At 41.9% G+C, this 21,110-nt stretch overlaps 1 protein-coding gene and 1 non-coding gene across 2 annotated transcripts in view; one reads left to right on the forward strand and one right to left on the reverse strand.

Annotated features, from left to right (window-relative positions):
* LOC124777004 (chloride intracellular channel exc-4) overlaps positions 1-21,110 on the reverse strand; it is a 181,856-nt gene that overhangs the window by 88,839 nt on the left and 71,907 nt on the right. The gene's annotated exons all lie outside the window — the stretch shown is intronic.
* Positions 18,663-18,737, forward strand: Trnal-caa. Its single transcript has one exon. It is a non-coding gene; the product is annotated as a tRNA-Leu (tRNA).

Raw genomic sequence — 21,110 nt, forward strand, 5'->3', positions numbered from 1 at the left:
TCGTTAACACTATCCATGCGATTCTCATAGCTATGCATTTCTGTTTTTTCCTTCCGCATCATCTAACACATGTTACCTATTAGTTTTCGCACTTCTCTGAGAAGTTCTCTACATTTGTTTTATGTACTGCTGCCGTATATTTCTGTTGTGTGTCATTACCAACATTCGAGGAGAAAGTAATAAAACTGCTCAATACAATTTCAGAAAAGAAAAAGGAATCAGCTATCTACTGCAAATCAAGTAAATGAATATACGGGTTTTAAGGCTTTGTAGCACGTATTACATTCACCTTACAATTATAAATAATACACCAAATAAAACAGTTTTTCTTACAATTATTCAGTATGAACAATCACACAGCGAGTGGATAGAGTTAAGTCGGATACATCAGCTGGTATCGGAGGCACGTACACGTGATCGCGTCAGATCTTGCATGGAAGTGGAGGTAATGCATAAAATGCTGTGTCAACCGGCCCCTTGCGCCCAATCCACCGGTCGGATACAACGTCGCTTAAGGGGATACAGAATCACCTATCCCCGCAATGTTAATATATGCCTACTATAGGGAACATTTTCTCACAAACTACTGGAGACAGAGAGGTAAAAATTTTACTGTATGTGCATTCATATGTTACAACAATACTGAAACAACAGTTTATTGTCAAAGTATTTTCTTACAGAGATATTGTACATTTATTTTTAAGTAAATTTTTTCCATCGCTTTTTACTAGACTATCACCCCTAAGTCTTTTGTAAATCAAGTAATTAAAAAATCGTTGTTTCAGTATGTAATAGGGACCTATGTCACTACGTCATAAAAATTTCAGACTTCTAGGTTGACCAGTACCTGAGATAATGTTCCTAGATGAAGTAAAAAGTAAACTTACGGGAAACGGAGAAAGAAGATTAAAACATTCCTGATCCGTAGCTAATACCCCCTTCACAGTCTTCATAATCATCTTCAAGTCTTCTTTTGGCACCCCTCTGCACCTGTCTTGCTTTTTTCACTAATGTCTTGATTATATTATCAGCATGCCTTAGTCTGTGCTGATCTAAAAAGAACATAGCACGTACCGTACGGGAACCAACACACATACCCAACTTTTGAAGGACCTGGCATTTAGTTATATTTCCAAGATTGAAGGTTGCCACAGCATCATACACACCAAAATGTAGTGTATTAATTCCGACAAACACTGTTTTTGGGAGACGATGCCATATCACACTATTCAAGCACTCGTTGGGGTTCTGCGTTTTTCCGTGAAGACATTTCATCAGAAGACTTCTGTCAGCCAGATCTCTGAAAATGGGCTTTATTTCTGCCATGATGGCTGATGGTAGACTGTGGTGGTGAATGTATTTCTCTCCTGTTGTTAGTCCCCTATTGTATTTACACCAGCTGTTTTCACCTTTGGGGCACAAACCATGTTGTGGATGCTCATCCGTGGATGCGGTGTGGAAATATAAAGCCCATATAGCTCTCCTCATTTCTTCAAGATTGCCTGTATTTTGCCTGATTGCAAGGCCATAGCAGTTCTGAATGTGGTCTATTATGGAATCAGTCAATCTTCCTCTGCCATCCAAGGTTTTCCCATCATCTAGTTTTTTCCCTTTCATAACTGATTTTAACCTTCTCAGCCTGGCACCCATTCTCTTCTGCACATGTCCTATACATTCAAGTTTGCTTATATTTACACTGTTCCCATATGGTTTGCTTTCCAAAACTTCTTTGAATGCTTTAGAGTCACCATCTCCCAGATATTTGACATAGCGAACATTATACCACTGTGAAGAGCGATGAAAAATTTTCTTCACCCCAGCAACCTCCATGCCACCACTACTACCATAATAATTAGCAATACAGTCATCACTGTGTTCATTTTTCAGCCTGCCTGTGCACCTACAGTATTTAGACATCATTGCAACATCAATAACCTTGCCAGTATCAACACTAGTTGCTGTTACAACACCATTGTTGGAGGTGTGGCCCCTTTTCTGCCACGTGCCATCAAACGCCACTGTGAGGTCACGACTGCCGTCATTTTCTTCCACTGCTTCTTTCACAGCAACCTGCATTGACTTCTGTGCTACATCTTCAACTGCAGATCCTAGTACATAATTGTAAGCTTCAAACTTTGAAGGTGCACTTGGAAGATTTAGAACACCACATAGCATATCACCAGCTGCTTTGCCCTTACCAATTGCTCGCAATCCATAAACTAACCTAATATTTACACTATAAAGTTCAGTTTTCTTGTATCCATTATTTACAGTTACTGAAACCGAACTTGGAAACTTACAGCTGTATTTACAAACACTGCATATTAAATTAAACTGGGCAGCCAGGCCAACATGGGATTCTACTTTCAGAGAAACGTTTCCATGACATTTTTTGCAGCACAAACTGTTTTCAAGAGCTTCACACAATATATTCGTATCAATGAGTTCAAAAACTTCATTCCCTCTATCAAGTAAATTATATTTCTCTTCCAAATCTCTTAGTTTTTTATGAGAAGCACTGTTTTCATTTGGTGTAAGTTCGTTCGGCAAATCAGTAATAAGTGGATTCACATTTTCCAACAGTGATGATGATGAACTGCTTTGCTTTGCTAATGAATCATTATTTCTTTTCTTTTGCCAGTTCACACGCTTTTTAAATACTTTTGCTTTAGCTCTAGGCATTTTCACTGCGAAAAATGAAGCACTAAATACGAAATAACTCAACAACAACTACTTTCTTATATCACACTGTTTACAAAACAGTCCCGCCACAAAGTCAAAGAGTAACTTGAGGAAACCAGAGAGAAACATTTTCGGGCAACTAGTGTATAAATAGTCGCTGGAAACCGGGATATTTGAATTCATGTCACTTTAAAGGTACTGCCAAAAAGTTCATGGTCAGCCACGAGAGACGTGTATAACTAAAGCGCAATACCCGATCTCACAAATATATAAAAATAAAATAGTTATAATTGTAGTAGAGCTATGTATGATACGTCATTTTAAAGAGGAAACATGGCAGAATATAATACGCCAATAAAAAAAAATTCGATTTTTTAACCCAAAATCCGATTCCGTATCCCCTTAACCAGTCACGTGCTGAGTTATGCTAGTGAGGCGGCGCACCATCTTGCTCCCAAATAAAAATGTGTGTTGTTCAGCTTCTTCCCATCGAGGCACGGGCTATAGATCTAGCACATCAAGAAGAACATCAGTTACAGTTGATTCACCGAAAAAGGAAAGCCCATAAACTTTCCGCAGGGAAATTTCTTGGTGCTAAGCGTGAAAGACTAACTCGTTCAACGCGTTTTCAGTCACTGTCGTTCCATACTCTTCCCATTGCGCACAGGTATACAAACAAAACTGAGTTGCTCTTTCATTGTGTGTATTATTTCCAATTTTAAGTTGAACGTAATAAATGCTACAATGCCTTAGAACCGGTATGTTAATTTTCAAACACCCTGTATTTATTATCAATATTTGCAGATGTCCCATGCATATTGTTATATCACAAAACATATCTCACTGGAGGAACTGAACGCCCTAATATTGCTACATGTAATAAACGCATGCATTCATAGCTCTTCCCTTGAATATATGCAGAGTTTAAGCCATCTATATGATGGAAATTTTAATCAGTGGATTGTAGACACTGACGAACTGGACACAGTAAACTATGGGATATTAGATATTTGACCTCTCGATGTTACAAGAGGAGTCAAGAAACGTGAGCATATAGTAGCTGAAAATCTGGAATTGAAATTGTACTAGCGACCCGCCCTGGCATCGCGCGGGTAGAGTATGGGTCTACCGTCGGACGACATGTTTATAATTTGTAGTGATATATACAACTCTTCCTCGTGAATTAGTTGATCTGTGGAAACTGTATCAAAATCCCTACAAGCACTTCCAGAGGTTAGCCTTCGAGCAGACCGAAAAATGCGGCGGGGATTTCGGCAAAAAACAGAGTGACCAACGAAATATAATCTAAATGAATCCATTAGGATGCAGATCCTGCTTGGTGCAAGAACACTAGGAGAAGATGCATTCGACGTACTTTTCCGTTAACAACGGGGAAGTTATTCTTAGGAGATCACGTGTAAAAACAAGATCTGATAAATTTCAACTTTCAGGTTAGCTTTCTTCCGTTGCTTCTTGGTAGAACTTAGTAATTATAAATGAGAAGCCTAATATTGTGCATACTCCACAGCGTGTATTTATTTTGTTGAAAATTTTTTTGCCCCATGCTGGACCCTTTTGACGACAATGGTTAAAGTCTGTCTTTTAAGACGAAACCAAGTTACCGAAATAAATGAGAACTGCAGAATATCCACTATTTGTGCTTTTCATTATTCCATTTTCGCTGAATTTTTCTTCGCGAAAATAAGATTTTGCTGCGTAATGTGTGAAAACTCACGATTCGGCATGATACTACGTGGTGGTTCTTCGTGTGTTTTCTTCATACGGAACCCAAATATTTAATACTCTTTGTGCCATAACGTCCAAGAGAGCTTAAATTCTTCACGACAAAGGTACTAAGAAACCTCTTCGTACAAAAGAGGCAGAAGAAAAACGGGTATTCTCAAAGCAAGCTATTACATCAGCGTTCTAAAGAATTTTCTATCGTCCCACCTGTAATACTGCAATCTTACATTCTGAAAATTCCCGATTAGTAGGGTAAACTAAATACCAACAAGGAAACTACGCACAAGGGAACTACGAACGAATTTGCGTAACTTAACGGAAACTATTTCTTCTTATTCCGTGGAAATGTAATCGTGTTAATACCTTACCTCATCGAGGTGTAACAGACGCTACTTCGCCTTTGAGTTAGAGGATGTTTGCATGCACGTATTAAGAGCGATTGTTATGTAAATGGGGAACTGAACGACGCGAGCTTAAGCTTTCTGTATATTCAGTCTGCGTTTCCCCAAGCTGGCGTAACTTCAACACGACCACCTCGTAATTCCCGGGGTGGACCGCACAACGTAAACAAAACAATCCACAACACAAAAATAAAAGCGCAGCTCAGTAATTTCACCTGTATCGACAGCTACAACGTTGCGGAAAAAAATAAAATTTACAAGAAATGAAGTGCCCGCGCTAGAAATCAACTTCGCAGTTACAATATTATCAATGGAAATTGCCAAACAGCACTATGTTGGAAAGTTCACGCTTTACGTCACGATGCGAAATGTTTCAAAAACGGATACGTCGGTTTCCTTCGGAAGCCTGCTTCCGCTTACCTCATCTTCGCCTACGGCGGGATGGAATGCAAACTCTAGCTGTGTTACACTTCAACGAAGTTCTTCTAGACACTATGAAGATATTACTGTGATTTTCTCCTTATTTATAAAAGAGCTTGGAAATAAAAGTGTGCACAGTACACTGGTTCGATAATTTAAGGCATTAGGCCACGAGGACTCTTCTGCTGGGACGAATGTGATGATTAACATTGTAACTTACATGATGACAAGCTCTACCCAAATTAATACAAAATCGGTTGGCTTGCTGTTCAAGTATTCTGAAGTTTCATTACTTCCTGGGAGATTATTCGATATTTGGAACCCGAAAAATGGAATAAGACGAATAGGAGGGAGCGACGAGTCTGAGCTGCACACGTATGTAATCTACCGGACTGCTGCAGCCAGCACTTTTTAGCATCTTTGCGCTCTGAGAGCTGAGCTCACTAGGTTGAGGTTGAACAGGCGTTGCCAAGCACAAGAGTTACATTCCCAGAAGTCGTGACGAAATCTCCTTAGTCTGCGACATTTGTCTGCCGCTTTTCAATGAACACTGCCGGATGGAAATTACAGAAATGACTAACGCTCAAGACAAAAAGTCCCTGTGTATGCTATGAAAACAGCATAAACAGCTCAGTATCTCTGAAGTCAATGGCAAACGCAGTTAAACTCTCGTTCTCTCCAAATACTACAGCAGCGCAGTTGAGCAAGCTCGAAATGCTTAAGGTAATTCTACCGAACGGCTCTGCGATGTATGACGATGGTTAATGGTGTTGGCCAATACACGACATGCGGTAGACACATACGTCAATATTTTTCCATTTCTTCCTCTTATCGGCAGAGCACGGTGACACTAAGAGACTTATGAAATTATACGAGGAAGCAAATCATCATCTTGCCTCTTTGTATGCTTGCTACATGCCATTATTGGCAATTCGCCTTCTTTCGTCATTGTATTGCGTCACGCATCTTGTGACATCAGTTCCACAGTAAAGCGTCTCAGCAATGACGAGATCAAGTTGTGAAAGGATTTAAAACGAGGAATCCTGAAAGTATTACTGATGGCGAAAGAGTAGAGATAACAAGCAGCGCCAAAGAAACTATTTCCTCCACTAACAAGGTTTATTTCGTCACTCACGTAAATTCCTTTATGGCAAACGACTGCCTAGCCCTTATCAAGAGACTTAACAGAATAAACAGCAGACAAATTAACATTACATTTAGTAAATACATAGTTATATAAATTTTAAAATTAAGGCCATATATGCTTCATGCTCGAGAAAATTTTATTTGCAGTTATGTATTTAGTTTATCAGTGGTGTCGTTCCACCAGTATGTTCCAAAACGCCGCGCCCTAAAAACGGGATTTTTCCATGACGCATACTTCGGCTACTATAGGTGATAGAAAAGTAGGTTTAAGTGCTTTGGATAGTTCTTGCGCTAGGACGATTTGTATACCCAATAGAAGGATCGTCTTACTGTAAGCAGCCTATAGAGTAGTGTTAATTTTTGAATATTACATGCTTCCTCCAGCTTAGAGAATTGGAGAAAACAGGTTGGTTCTTTTTGCATTAGATGTGGTCTACGATGGGCCTTAAGGGGCGAATGGAGGCACCATTTAAGCCATGGACGGTTCCTGAGAAAAACAAAGCTTTATCTTTTTTGACGTCAGTAGCTAATATTTCTAACCGCAGCAAACTGCTCGATTTTTGAAAATTATATTCTCTAGGCATTTACCTGGAAATGTCATCTTCCAGTTTTCAAAAAACCTTTATCCGTTATGGAGAAACACACCAAAAACATGGTTTATGGGTACCGAAATCGAACCATGGATGTCAAGACGGCTATGCGCAGCAAATGGCTCATTGAGCACAGAAAGACACATGTTGTGGTCTTCAGTCCTGAGACTGGTTTGATGCAGCTCTCCATGCTACTCTATCCTGTGCAAGCTTTATCTCCCAGTACCTGCTGCAACCTACACCCTTCTGAATCTGTTTAGTGCATTCATCACTGTCTCCCTCTACGATTTTTACCCTCCACGCTGCCCTCTAATACTTAATTGGTGATCCCTCGATGTCTCAGAACATGTCCTACCAACCGATCCCTTCTTCTAGTCAAGTTGTGCCACAAGCTGCTCTTCTCCCCAATTCTATTCAATACCTCCTCATTAGTTATGTGATCTACCCATCCAATCTTCAGCATTCTTCTGTAGCACCACATTTCGAAAGCTTCTATTCTCTTCTTGTCTAAGCTATTTATCGTCCACGCTTCACTTCCATACATGGCTACACTCCATACAAATACTTTCAGAAACGACTTCCTGACAAATCAATACTCGATGTTAAATTTCTCTTCTTAAGAAACGCTTTCCTTGCCATTGCCAGTCTACATTTTATATCGTCTCTACTTCGACCCTCATCAGTTATTTTTCTCCCCAAATAGCAAAACTCCTTTACTACTTTAAGCGTCTCATTTCCTAATCTAATTCCCTCAGCATCACCCGATTTAATTCGACTACATTCCATTATCCTCGTTTTGCTTTTGTTGGTGTTCATCTTATACCCTCCTTTCAAGACACCGTCCATTCCGTTCAACTGCTCTTCCATGTCCTTTGTTGTCTGTGACAGCATTACAATGTCATCAGCGAACCTCAAAGTTTTTATTTCTTCTCCATGGATTTTAATACCTACTCTGAATTTTTCTTTTGTTTCCTTTATTGCTTGCTCAATATACAGATTGAACAACATCGGGGATAGGCTACAACCCTGTCTCACTCCCTTCCCAACCACTGCTTCCCTTTCATACCCCATGAAAGACGCATGTGCTCCTGTTTAAAAGATTGGCAGAGAAGTGGGCTAGCAGGTGCTTCATTCTACCTTCCTAAACACGTTTAAAAGTTTGGGCATGAGGACATGTTTGGGCTTTTTTATTCTGAGTGAGAAGGAGACAGTGGCAGAGGGAAAGTGACGGAAATGTAACATGGCAATGTGACAAAGAGAGGGACACAGCAGCAGTGGAAGATAGAAGACACTGACAGAACAGTGCTAGCAAGGGTAAAAGACATAGTGGCTGCGGGAGGGAGGGAGGGGGAGAGAGAGAGAGAGAGAGAGAGAGAGAGAGAGAGAGAGAGAGAGAGCGCAGGAGTTAGTGACGGAGGAGACGCCAGTAGTAGAAGTAGGAGGAGGAGGAGGGCAGAATGAAGGAAACTGGAAGACTGGCTATGAGACAGACTATGACGGGCACAAAGAGATACGTAATGACAACGAGCTGAGCTGACGAGTTAGTGAGAATGGGCAAATGGGGGAGAAGTGGGAATGGATGAGCGTGAACGACTTATAGCGATGGGCTGGTGGGTGTAAACTGGTTACGGTTAGGGGAGCCTGTGAGAAGTGAGCAGCATGTTAAACATTTGCAAATATGTTCACAAGCAGACATTTTTGGAAAATTTGTTTTAGAGGTGAGGAAGGCAGGGTGAGGAAGGCAGGGTGAGGAAGGCAGGGTGAGGAAGGCAGGGTGAGGAAGGCAGGGTGAGGAAGGCAGGGTGAGGAAGGCAGGGTGAGGAAGGCAGGATGAGGAAGGCAGGATGAGGAAGGCAGGATGAGGAAGGCAGGATGAGGAAGGCAGGATGAGGAAGGCAGGATGAGGAAGGCAGGATGAGGAAGGCAGGATGAGGAAGGCAGGATGAGGAAGGCAGGATGAGGAAGGCAGGATGAGGAAGCTGGTATCCCGCTATTCTGTCAGTCTTTTCAACAGGGGTATTTCCGCCTTCCGTGGTCCAGTAGGAGCATTTTTTTCCATTGGTCTGTCTATTCCATCTATTTCCATCTATTGTCTAACCTTGGTAGGGCTATTCACAAGGAATTTACAGGTGTATGTGACCGAAACTTTGTTGAAAGCAATATGCTAGCTGCGGTATATGAAGTGCTAATACCCACAAGAGCTTCCTAGTGACTGCAGACGGATCGAACTAGCAACGGCCCAATAATCCATGTCAATCGATTGTGGTGCTACGAAAGTCTATCTGATTATGTCCACAATTGATAACCTGGGCGTGGTTGCTAACTAACAGGAAAACAAGGCGCATACCGTTCCACCAGTCTACGTCACACGATCCAAGAGGAAGTAAGCGTGAACACCGGCAGCTGTTGGTAGTCAGGCTGCTGACGTCTTTAAGACCGCACTGATCACGAGAAGCGTACACGTGTTTACATATGTCTATCAGAAATAAAATCATTAAAGCTTGAAGTGAATTTCTGGAAATTTACCAATGTCTACAACTTCACCGGTAGTATGTTCAAGGTGATTATAATACGATATGCTCTTCTCATAAAACTGTGCACGCACATTTTAACGGGACAACGCAAAACTACATTTGTGGCATACAACTGCATTCGTTTATGCACCTGCAATATAATTTGTATCATTTGAGACACTGAATGCACTTGCTCAAGTAAACGCAAGTATGTCAGAGGAGAGTATTACATACTTAACAGATGCTGTGAACCAAGATTTTTGAAAATGCTGATTGGACAACTTGTCTCTCCGCACTTTGTCACTGGATAGCATACCAGGTAAGTGCCAAACTAGGTAACTAAGATATGAAAAGAGGCGCCACATGGCCTGTTCGTGTGGAACGATTTCTGACAATATCTTAACATCCTGTTTAACATAGGCATGGAAACCTAAAAACTAGGGTTATGTAACTTCAGTTCTTCGCCATAATTATTCAAAATGCCAACAAGGTTGAGCCATGCAAGAACGTGAGTGTTATGAACAGATATTCCTCACTAGCTATTCTTGTTTTGATTAATGGTGCGAGATATCAGATGGATACTGTCTTTATCGCTCAGCAAATGTTTCTATTTGTACCGGAAGACAGTACAAGACACTAACAGCTGCAATCGCTTCTGAAAGGAACGGAACGGAACGCGCGACAATGGTGCTGAGAACATAAACCCTCACGTGTTGCCATGCTCTTTAACATTCACTATTTTTCACTCTAACGTAACTTACAGAGGCCAATTGCAGTGGTTCTGCATTGACAGACGCTGTAAAATATCAGCTACTGGTCAGTTGCCATTGCTACTTAAGCGTGGAACTGTGATAGCTTCAAGAACTTTCTGACTATGTACGCATGTAACGTGGAAGATGCGCTGCTATCTGATATCAGGTGGTCACTTGTATCAACAAGTAACTACAACGCAAGTCCATTAAAGTATTAATAGTATAGAAACATCAGGACCCGATAATGAATCGCATAGCCTGACAGGTGAAATAGGACACTAAGGTAAACGTAATCACCACACACACACACACACACACACACACACACACACACACACACACACACACACACATACACGCATGCACGCACGCACGCACGCACGCGTTGCTCAGCTTTCTGTCTGCATGTAAGAAACAGCATGATGGATTTGCTATCTTTCCGTTCAGTACACTTGACGCCCAAGATACGCACATACTCCTCACGTATAATACGTAGATGTTCTCAGAGAAATGTGGGAGCTGGTAGCGCAAATAATAAAATGAAATTACGTTACTTAAGTTCTTTACGTCTGTCTCAAGGTGTCGTGGAGACAGCTTCGAGTCGTGTGAATAATACTGATGGGGGATACAAACACGCGAAGTAACTATCAAAGAAAGAGTTTGATACATTTAATATTAATTTGATCAAGTAATATTCAGACCAACACAACATAGTCGCAACAAAAATTAGTATTCTATATACCTGCCCTGAACGTTAATGTTACCAGCAATCACAACATCTAACGAGGGATGAGTGCATTACCGCTTGCCACTGTTCGATCGAAGACCATTTTAAAATCAAAGCTGTGCAAGAAGAAGTGAATGAATATTACTGTATCGATTGCAGCATCCCTGATGGAACTCCTTTCTGACTGCCTGGTAATGTTTAGGACAGATCACGGCGTCCTCACTTTTGTGTGGCGTTGCGTAATATAACAGGATTGAGCAGCAGGCTTCAAAGTATGTCGAGTGAACTGACTCAAAAGCGTGCTGGTTGAACTAGCTCATGTGAAATATTACAATGAACGAAAAAATCTGCCTCACCAAAGAGGAGTTATGCGATAAGCGAAAGTTGGTAGGCGTGTTTCTACATCTGGAAGATTATCGCTCTTCAGATTTCGTGCCAATAGCACAAGAGGATGCAAATCATGCTTACAGGCTGTAACGGGTAGAGAGTTTATGTTACCTCTGAGACAGTACGTGATGAGTTCGTTATTCAATAATGCCTTTAAGGCGACAAAGACGCCATTATCAACACCTCGCCGAGTTCGAACCAGGTCGTGTAAAACGGCTACGAGAAGCGCTATGTTCCTTCTGCGGTATTGCAGGAATACTTGGCTGGAATGCAGCCACTGTACATGAATGCTGGCAGCGATGATAACGAGAATGTACAGTCGCCAGAAGACCGGCCTCCGGATGGTAAAGTGGCGCTGCCGGGAGGAAATCTTGTTCGGCGTATGGCTCTCGCGCACCATACTGCATATAACCAGCAATTTGAGCAGTAGTTGACACCACGGTGACAAACTGTTACAAATCTGTTACTTCAAGGACAGCTCCGGGCTAGAGACCCCTAACCACTGCCATTTGCGACTTCAGTGGCGTTACACCAGAGCTTACTGGAGGGCAGCGTGGAGATCTGGTGAGTTCTCATGGAAGCTGGTTCTGCCTCGGTGCCACTGATGGCCGTGTGTTGATAAGCAGTAGGCCAATTGACAGCCTACAACCAACATGTCTGCGTGCTGGATACACTGGACCTACACCTGGAGTTATGGTCTGGGGAGAAATTTTGTATGACAGCAGGAACACAGTTACTCCACGCTGCCTGACTGCAAATTGGTATATCAATCTGGTGATTCGACCTGTTGTGTTGCCATTCATGAACAGCATTCCAAAGAGTGTTTTCCAACAGGATAACGCTTATCCACATACTGCTGTTCTAACCTAACATGCTCTTCCTAGTGTCGACATGTTGCCTTGGCCTGCTCGATCACCAGATCTGTCTCAAAAGTAGCACATATGGGACATCGTCGAATGACAACTAGAGCGTCAGGCACAACAGCATTAACGTCCCCGTATTGACAGATCAAGTGCAACAGGCATGGAAAACCATTCCACAAAATGACACCAAGCACCTGTACAACAAAATGCCTGTACGTTTGTATACTTTTATTCAACATTCTCGCGGTTACACCTATTACTGATGTAACAGCATTTAACATTTGCAATGGTTTATCTCGCGTTTACATTAACCAGTGATCTTGCAACCATAGTCACAAATGTATTATCCAGAAGTTCATCAAGGCACTGTTGGTCCAGATTGTCCCACTCAGCGGAGATTCGGCGTAGATCCCTAAGACTGGTTGGTGTTCGATAGGGTTCATGCCTGGAGAACATGATTGCCACTCTAACCGAGCGATGTCGTTATCCAGAAGGAAGTCATTCACAAGATGTGCACGATGGGGACACGAATTGTCGTCCATAAAGACGAATCCCTCGCCAATGTGTTGCCGATACGGTTGCAATATCGGTCGGAGGATGGCATTCACGTATCGTACAGCCGTTACGGCGTCTTCCGTAGCCGTCAGCGGCATACGCTGGCCCCATATAATGGCACCCCAAAACAGCAGGGAACCACCGCCTTGCTGCACACGCTGGACAGTGTCCAAGGAGTTCAGCCTGACCGCATTGCCTCCAGATACTTCTTCGACGACTGTGGTTGAAGGCATTTGCGACACTCATCAGTGAAGAGAACGTGATGCCAATCCTGAGCGGTCCATTCGGCATGTTGTTGGGCCCATCAGTATCGTGCTGCATGGTGGTGTGGTTGCAAAGATGGACGTCGGGAGTGGAGTTGCGCATCATGCAGCCTACTGCGCATAGTTTGAGTCGTAACACGACGTCCTGTGGCTGCACGAAGAGCATTATTCAACATGGCGTTGCTGTCAGGGTTCCTCCGAGCCCTAATAAGTAGGTAGGGGTCATCCACAGCAGTAGCAGCCATTGGATGGCCTGAGCGAGACATGCCATCGACAGTTCCTGTCTCTCTGTATCTCCATGTCCTAACATCGCTTTGGTTCACTCCCAGATGCCTGGACACTTCCCTTGTTGAGAGCCGTTCCTGGCACAAAGTAACAATGCGGACGCAATAAAACCGCGGTATTGACGTCTAGGCACGGTTGAACTACAGACAACACGATCCGTGTACCTTTATCGTGGTGGAATGACTAACTGATCGGCTGTAGGACCCCCTCCATCTAATAGGCGCCGCTCACGCGTGGTTGTTTACATCTTTGGGCGGGTTTAGTGACGTCTCTGAAGTCAAAGGGACAGTGTCTGTGATACAATAACCATAGTCAACGTCTATCTTCAGGAGTCCTGGGAACCAGGGTGACGCAAAATTTATTTGTGTAGTTAACGCGCAGTAAACATTTCATTGTTACACCATTTCATTCTGCTTCAGTGGTAAATGATTGTGCGATCGATTAGCGGATAAAATCAAATATTTTGGAGGAAGCAGATTTATACTCCAACGCTTCGGAAACGTTTTCAGTCCTGAGACTGGTTTCATGCAGCTCTCCATGCTACTCTATCCTGTGCAAGCTTCTTCATCTCCCAGTACTTACTGCAGCCTACATCATTCTGAATCTGGGTGCATTAATAAGTAACACCAAAACATAATCTGAGAAAACTGTCAACACTGCTGTTTCACCGTCACTACCGAGACACTAACACTGTTACAGTGCACGGACGGGCGTATTGCGTAACTACGCTTCAAGAAAGAGGGCTGGGTGGCAAGGATCTTTTGCCAGCCGAGATGTGAAAGCGGCAAAACAAGTGTACGAGCGAATTTTGTAAGTAGCTAATAATCTACCCAATTCTGCAATTTTTGCTGAAATTTGAGAGCTTTATATTAGCCCAGTTTGTCAGAAAAGTCGATGAGGTTACTAATTGAGATATGGGCTTTATTCGAATCGGGTCGGCTCTGCTATCTCGCTTTGGGAAATCTCTGCGGAGGCAAAACGCTAGTACCGTTTCTCCACAACTGCTCCTTCAGGTTCGGCAATCAGCATACTCTTTGCGTCTGATACGAGCAGTCGTGAGGACAAAAATTAGACTCCTAATTGTAACTTTTATGGGTGGTTATGTTGTATGCCACAAGGGTAAGCCAAGAGCATCCGACTGCAAGCTCAGTTGTCTGATTAGGAATTTCTTTGGAGAAAATACATTGAACGTCGGCCTACGGGGAAGACGAATATTCGGGCAGCATAAAATACAATTGCCCGTTTTCTTTACAAACTGGACTTTTAGTCAATGCAGGACAGAAGGTAAGGACGTCTGGATACTGTCAGAACTGACAGCAATGCATTGAGAAATACTTATTCACAGATTAAGTCTGCACTTTTGAGTTATAAATTCATTTACTTTCCTTATTTAGAAAATAGGAAAAACATTTCATTGAATGAAGGAGTATTTACAGTGATAGCCGAGCAACCGTTTAATTTATTTAACTACAAGAAAGCAGCTCACTGAAAATAGAACTGCCAATCGATATTGGCACTATCAGTTATGAGGAACACACACTGGTTTCATTCAGCGTAACATATAATACTGGGCTATTCAAAAAGAAGGAACAGATTTCAAACATGTTTTGCTTCCAGACAGAAGATAAAAACAATTCCAACGATCCTGGAAAGAGAAAGCTCCCATTTTTATGCAGTGAACAAACACGACAAATATCAAAACGGTGGCTCATTTCCTGCCACACACGAAGTAGCTGGTACCTCGTTATGCAATTCACAGCTTCAACAATGCCATGTCGCACACTTTCAAGTGTCACAGGGTGGGCTACAAACATGGTCTTTTACGTAACCTCACAGATAAAAGTCAGAAGGTGTGGGGTCTGGAGACCTTTGAGGCCACCGGCGATGAAATTCATCATCTGCTGCTCCTCTTCCAACCAAACGTCCTAGAATGTCATTCAGGTAATGCTGTATTCATAAAAATTTGAACTTTTCTCTTTCCCGGAACTTAAGAATTGTTTCCATGTTTTGTAGTTTGGAAGCAATAAATGATTGAAATATGTTCATTATTTCGGAAGTGAACTGAACAAACCTCGAGGAACACTGTTGCATCAGCTGAGGCAAGAACTAATATAATTAAGATACGTGAAGTAGTAACCGGCATGAAACATTTGAGTCACTTGTTTAAAAGAAATTTTTGCTTATCTTTCATTTTAAAAATTAACGTGTTAAAAATTAATACTAACGTTAAGTTTAGTTATGTACTGAACTTTCTTGGGACACGGGCTGGCATCTGCTCTTGTGCTTGCGTAATGGCATCAGCAACAGTGCTTATCACAGATGTAATGGCTTGCTGAACATGTACTTTAATATAAAGAGAAAATTGCCGCTTTTCGTTGTGTAACTACAAAGTTGTTTTCGTTTATATTGGGCTTAGTACATCCTGTTCAGTTTTTACACTAAGGTTTCTGAAAATGTGCGCTACTTCAAAAAATTGCTGAGGAGGCCATACGATTCTAGTCCTATTTTCTGCGTGCTTTCGCAAATTTCGCTTTCGCTGTTTATCATTTGAACCTTAACGCTACAGTGAGAGAAGTAATACTTCTGAGACCGAACATACTGTTGAATTCACGACAAAACTAAGGCATCAGCAACGTAATTAAAACTGCACCGCAGTTCTAACAAATATAGTCTCGACTTTCGCAATGCCGAATAACATGGGCTAACCCACAAAATTATAGTTTCGCTATGGATCATTATTCGAAGGATAACCTTCGACGTACGAGGAGACCAAAACGAAACCGAACAAACTTTTTGGTGGGTAGAGAGCTTTTGTAGTTCCGCGTTTTGCCGCTAGGGGGCGCATAAAGCGAACATTCCAGTGTCAGCGGAATGCCGTCGGTGACAGGTCAGGACGTGTTTCGGCAGGGTTTATAGTGACAACTGTTTCATGTGATTGTTTTTGCAGTGGCTGATTTGCGTAAACAGCATGCGGCAATAAATTCTGCCATCAGGACGATGCTCTAAGGAAAACTCAATTGTGAGTCGTTTTCCCGTATAGAAAATGATGAAATGTCAGTTTATTACAAACCTCGTTCTAGTCGTCCTTCCATGGCCCGAACACATGAAAATCTTGAAACATTGATGGGATCATCAACGAAGATGGACGACACACCACTGAACTATCGGGAGTCAATGAGTTCAGTGCAACGAATTGTGACGGAAGATTTGGGAATGTAAAGACTAGCTGTCAAATTAGTGCCACGACAGCAGACTGCTGAACAAAAAAACAGTCGCGTGGAAGCTTGCTGTGCTTTGAAGTCTTTAAACGATTCAAGTTTTTTCAAAATTACGACAGATGGCGAAACTGTGCTAAGCTTACGATCCTGAATCAGAGCAACAATCAAACCAGTGGAAGACCATGTTGGCCTCGCCCCAAGAAAGCTCGTCAGGTGAAATAAAAAATTAAAACGATGCCACTTTGTTTTTCTGATGTGAGGTGGGTCCATTCAGAGTTTGTTCCGCAGGGTCAGATAGGTTATCAGACTTTCTACTTTGAAGTTTTGGAAAGATTGCGCAACAGCGTGCGGCGGAAGAGGCCTTTATAGGAATCGGGTGACTGGTTTTTCAATCATAACAATGCCCCTGCTCACACAGCCTTGTCTGAACAATTCCCAACAAAAAAGGTACGATTCCTGTTCCTCACCCGACCTCGTCCCGTGCGACATTGTTATTTCCTACAATGAAAAGAGACTTGAAAGCGTTTTGCTGACGTTGCTGAGGAGAAGAAAAAAATGACGGAGGCTCCGTCAAGCATCACGAAAGATGAATTTAAACAGCGTTATGAAAAACGGAATAAACGATTAGACAAGTTTATTGGTGCAAGTGGAGAGTACTTTTAAGGGGACTGAAGGTTCGTACTTGTGAATAAAAACTAAGTTGTTTCTTTTGTGTACCCCGTCGTATAGCGGAATGAGGATACCTGAATCTCGCTCGACAACAGTCATTACGTTAATTAACGCGGGGCTCGCCTCTGTGTCCAATCATGTGGTCTGACTGCGAGTATGCCGGGCAGGCAGTCCGTAGTTGTAGCGCCGCTAGCAGCTCCCTCGCGAACGAATGAGTTAACCCAGCGTGTCGTTTAGCAGAAAATGGAAAGGCATGTCTTTCCTACACGTCCCCATTTCAGAGGCTGGCTCCGAAAAGAGTACGCCGCGAGTAATAAGGGCGGCGACCTCACGTTGCTCCTGTGAGTCACAGCAGGGCGAGGCAGCCACACACACGCCTCGCCTGACGCCCTGCCGACATCCTCACAAAAGGAAGGAGACGCCCAGCAACCGTCGCAACCTTTTGACACACTCACTTGGCCGTTTAAGGTGAAACACCACCACATTCAACTTTATGTAGCAATCCCTTTTGTCCCCCAACATCTTTATTTACCGTTTGCCGTTGGGTCCACGGATAACACTTTGTAATGCATACGTTCTGTGCCAACCTCTATTTTTCCATTCAGGATTTTCGGTTCTAATACGTTTATTAAGCTGATATGTTGAATTGGGTGTTCAATTTTTCTCTCTAATGTTAAATGTCCATAGATTTTTAATTTCTTTTAGCACTCTCATTAGGTTTTCTCCATATCAACATTTCTAATGCCTTTCATTTTCATTTTCTTGCTTCCGCGGAGTCCAACATTTAAAATCATAGCTAAAAATAGGGAAAGCAGGGGCCGTCCGCTATCATTGGAAGTTAGCCTATTCTCAATGGACTCATACTAATGATTTTGTGCCTGTGTTTTCTTAATCGTTAGATTATTGCCTGCTTTGTTTTCGTGAAGCTACGAAGACTGCCTGAAGATGACTTCTCCTACAAAAGATCAAACATCTGAAAGCGGAAATTCTTAGTGTTCGGTACCCGGACAACGAAACCGCGTACATTGTGCAAAAATAACATTTACAGGGGAAAACTTTTTTTTTAAAATTTAACAATGAGAAAGTCAGCAACACCTAGGCAGAAAAAGTCTTTCCAATTAGAAAGGAAACAAAATTGAATTATAAGCCGACATGTACTATCTTAAATTTTGTGTGAAGTGTGTGGTTTTTCTCGAGAAACAGGGCATCGGAATCAATTTGTAAGGCATCGTCAATCATAACTGAGTGATGAAAATTCGATACAACTCTAGACACATCGGTGAATGTTTAGATTAAAGGGCAGGTATGAAAGGAGGAGGGATGTTTTTTTAGACAGTCACATTTTCGGCTGATCTTTAATCGATGACGTACCATACAGTACATGGTTTTCACTCTGCAGCAGAGTGTGCGCTGATATGAAGTAAGCTGTGAGGACGGGGCGTGAGTCGTGCTTGGGTAGCTCAGTTGGTAGAGCACTTGCCCGCAAAAGGCAAAGGTCCCGAGTTCGAGTCTCGGTCCGGCAAACAGTTTTAATCTCCCAGGAAGTTTCAATGTTGGTTACCGTATACGAGGGTAGTCGTTTTGGGAGTCGCTTACAGCATGATCTGTACCGGTGAGATAGTACTACTGGGTTAAACTCAAGAGTTATATAAGTAAAATTACTATAAACGACGACGATCACTACCCACCTCTTTTATACAGGTGCTCATAGCTGTCACTATAGCCATTTTAGAACATATACTTCTAGACTTTTTGTTTTAGTCCCTCCCAAAATACAGAAAGCAAAGACCTTGGAATATAAGGAAGTCGTCTCATAGTATCTAAGAGATAGTGCTCCTTCCTCTTGGTGTGAAGATTTTAGATCCCATATTTACCTAGACTTTTTGCTTCGAATGATCGTTCCTGTCTTATTATTTAATATTGATCATTCCTCCTGAGAAACCATGCATAAAGGGTTGTTTTCTACGGAACAAACACTATTGCACCTGCAGTATCTGCAACATCGTGTGCTCTTTACAGCTTGGTTTCAAGGTTCCTCTAAACAGTTCCAACAATGGAATCTACGATGAAAATACTGTAGCCAAAGGCGACAGTAGTCTTAAGATTTATGGTTGGTTCTGCCGCACACTCAGAGTAAGGAAAATTTATGATTAGGAACTAAGTTTAACTTCGTCGTCTTTGCAGGTGAAAGTCATCGCCACACACATCAATGTGTTTAAGAGGTTCAACAAGGTTTCGCCATTTTAACGCTCACTATTAGGCTATATTTGAACATCCAAGTGACAGGTTATACTTTTAATGTTTTACACGTGAGTATGAAAATTCATTAAGACAGAATTGTGCAAGAAGTTTACATAAGTCGTTCTTGTATCAGAAATTGATACTTCATACCAGACGCCTTTAAGTGGACCAGCATGAATTGGCATCTCACCTGAAACAAGGGAACAGAAATCAATTAAGTTGCTGTGATTACTACAGTCCAAATATATTAAAATATCGAAACTACTACTACTACTACTACTACTACTACTACTACGCAACAAGACTTCCTGAACACTGCCGAGCAGACGGGTTTGTTCGCGCTGCTTTGAAATTAGAATGCCAGAGTTTCAGCTAGTACTTACGTTCCCATGGTAACATGAATAGCAATTCTTGAGTCGAAGTAACTTTCACTGTTTTCCTGTAAAACAAGTGGTCGGGTTAGAAGCTTGAAAGACACCTGAATGTTCTTTATGTATATTGGCTGAGGTATATTCAATTTTTACACAAAGCTCAATCAAAAATGCCATTTTCGTTGGCGATTCGTGTAAGAATTGTTAATTTGTAATCTTTAGACCCTACTAAGTCAGTGTGCACCGTTGTGGGACCAAATGGAACTGTTGGTTTAAGGAATTATATTTGCAGGATAGCAAACGTGAACAGTGGAATAGGAGGGGGTTGCCCATAGGGCAAAGAACTGTTCAATGCAGAGTCAGTTCATCTAGTGTTCGGCAACGGGCACCAGCGAACTGGAAACGGTCAGCGCAGCAGGACAAGCCGCAGCTGGTTGAACAGGGACCGACAATCGCACAATATTTCCGTAGTGATTACGAAATTCAGGCATGATACCGGTACTTGGAAAAAAAATGTACAGGGTTTACAAGATGTGGACGAAAATTCAAAACTGTGCAATGACCAAGAACGGCTATTTTGTCTGGGATCAATACTTTTGAATGAACTTCCTGCTTAGTTTCAACAAAATCTGAAGTAACGTCCCCTGAGAGAGAAGGCAGTTATTCAAACCTTGTTAGAACACTGAATATTATATACAGTGTTATATCGTCCATTAGACGATTAGTGAGAAATTTAGAATTGCCAGATGAGTCGCCAGAGATCGTGCATCACCACAACTATTCTCCGCAGTCCTAGAAGACTTCAGATCCTTAAAATGAGAAAACATGGTACACACATACACCAACGCCTTGATCACCTTGTTTTTATCTGTAGTGCAGGGAAGTGGCCATAACTGATCTTATTACTTTAGGACTGAAAGGAATCCTGGGAATCAGTCATTAGACTGTGTATTAAAGATACAGCTAAAAGCAAATACTATTAGTTAACAATTAAGTTCAGGAATATTTTTTGCATATGGGTAGGATACAGTGCTTGCATGGATAGCGAAAGAAATAGAAAAATGAAAATATGAAGGGACTTAAAAAATAAATTACACATCAAATATCTATTATTGAATGCTGCAGTAAACGGCAAAATGACATACAGAACACTATTTTTTAAAGTCTTCACTAAGTTCCTAAACAACGGTTGGATCCGAGTACAAATTGTTCATTTCCTCAACGATAAAAATGCACTGCTTTGTCACACAGCTAATCGAAAACAGCTGTGTGAACGTTCTTATC

Source organism: Schistocerca piceifrons, chromosome 2 (assembly GCF_021461385.2).
Source record: "Schistocerca piceifrons isolate TAMUIC-IGC-003096 chromosome 2, iqSchPice1.1, whole genome shotgun sequence".
In the NCBI taxonomy this organism is placed as follows: domain Eukaryota; kingdom Metazoa; phylum Arthropoda; class Insecta; order Orthoptera; family Acrididae; genus Schistocerca; species Schistocerca piceifrons.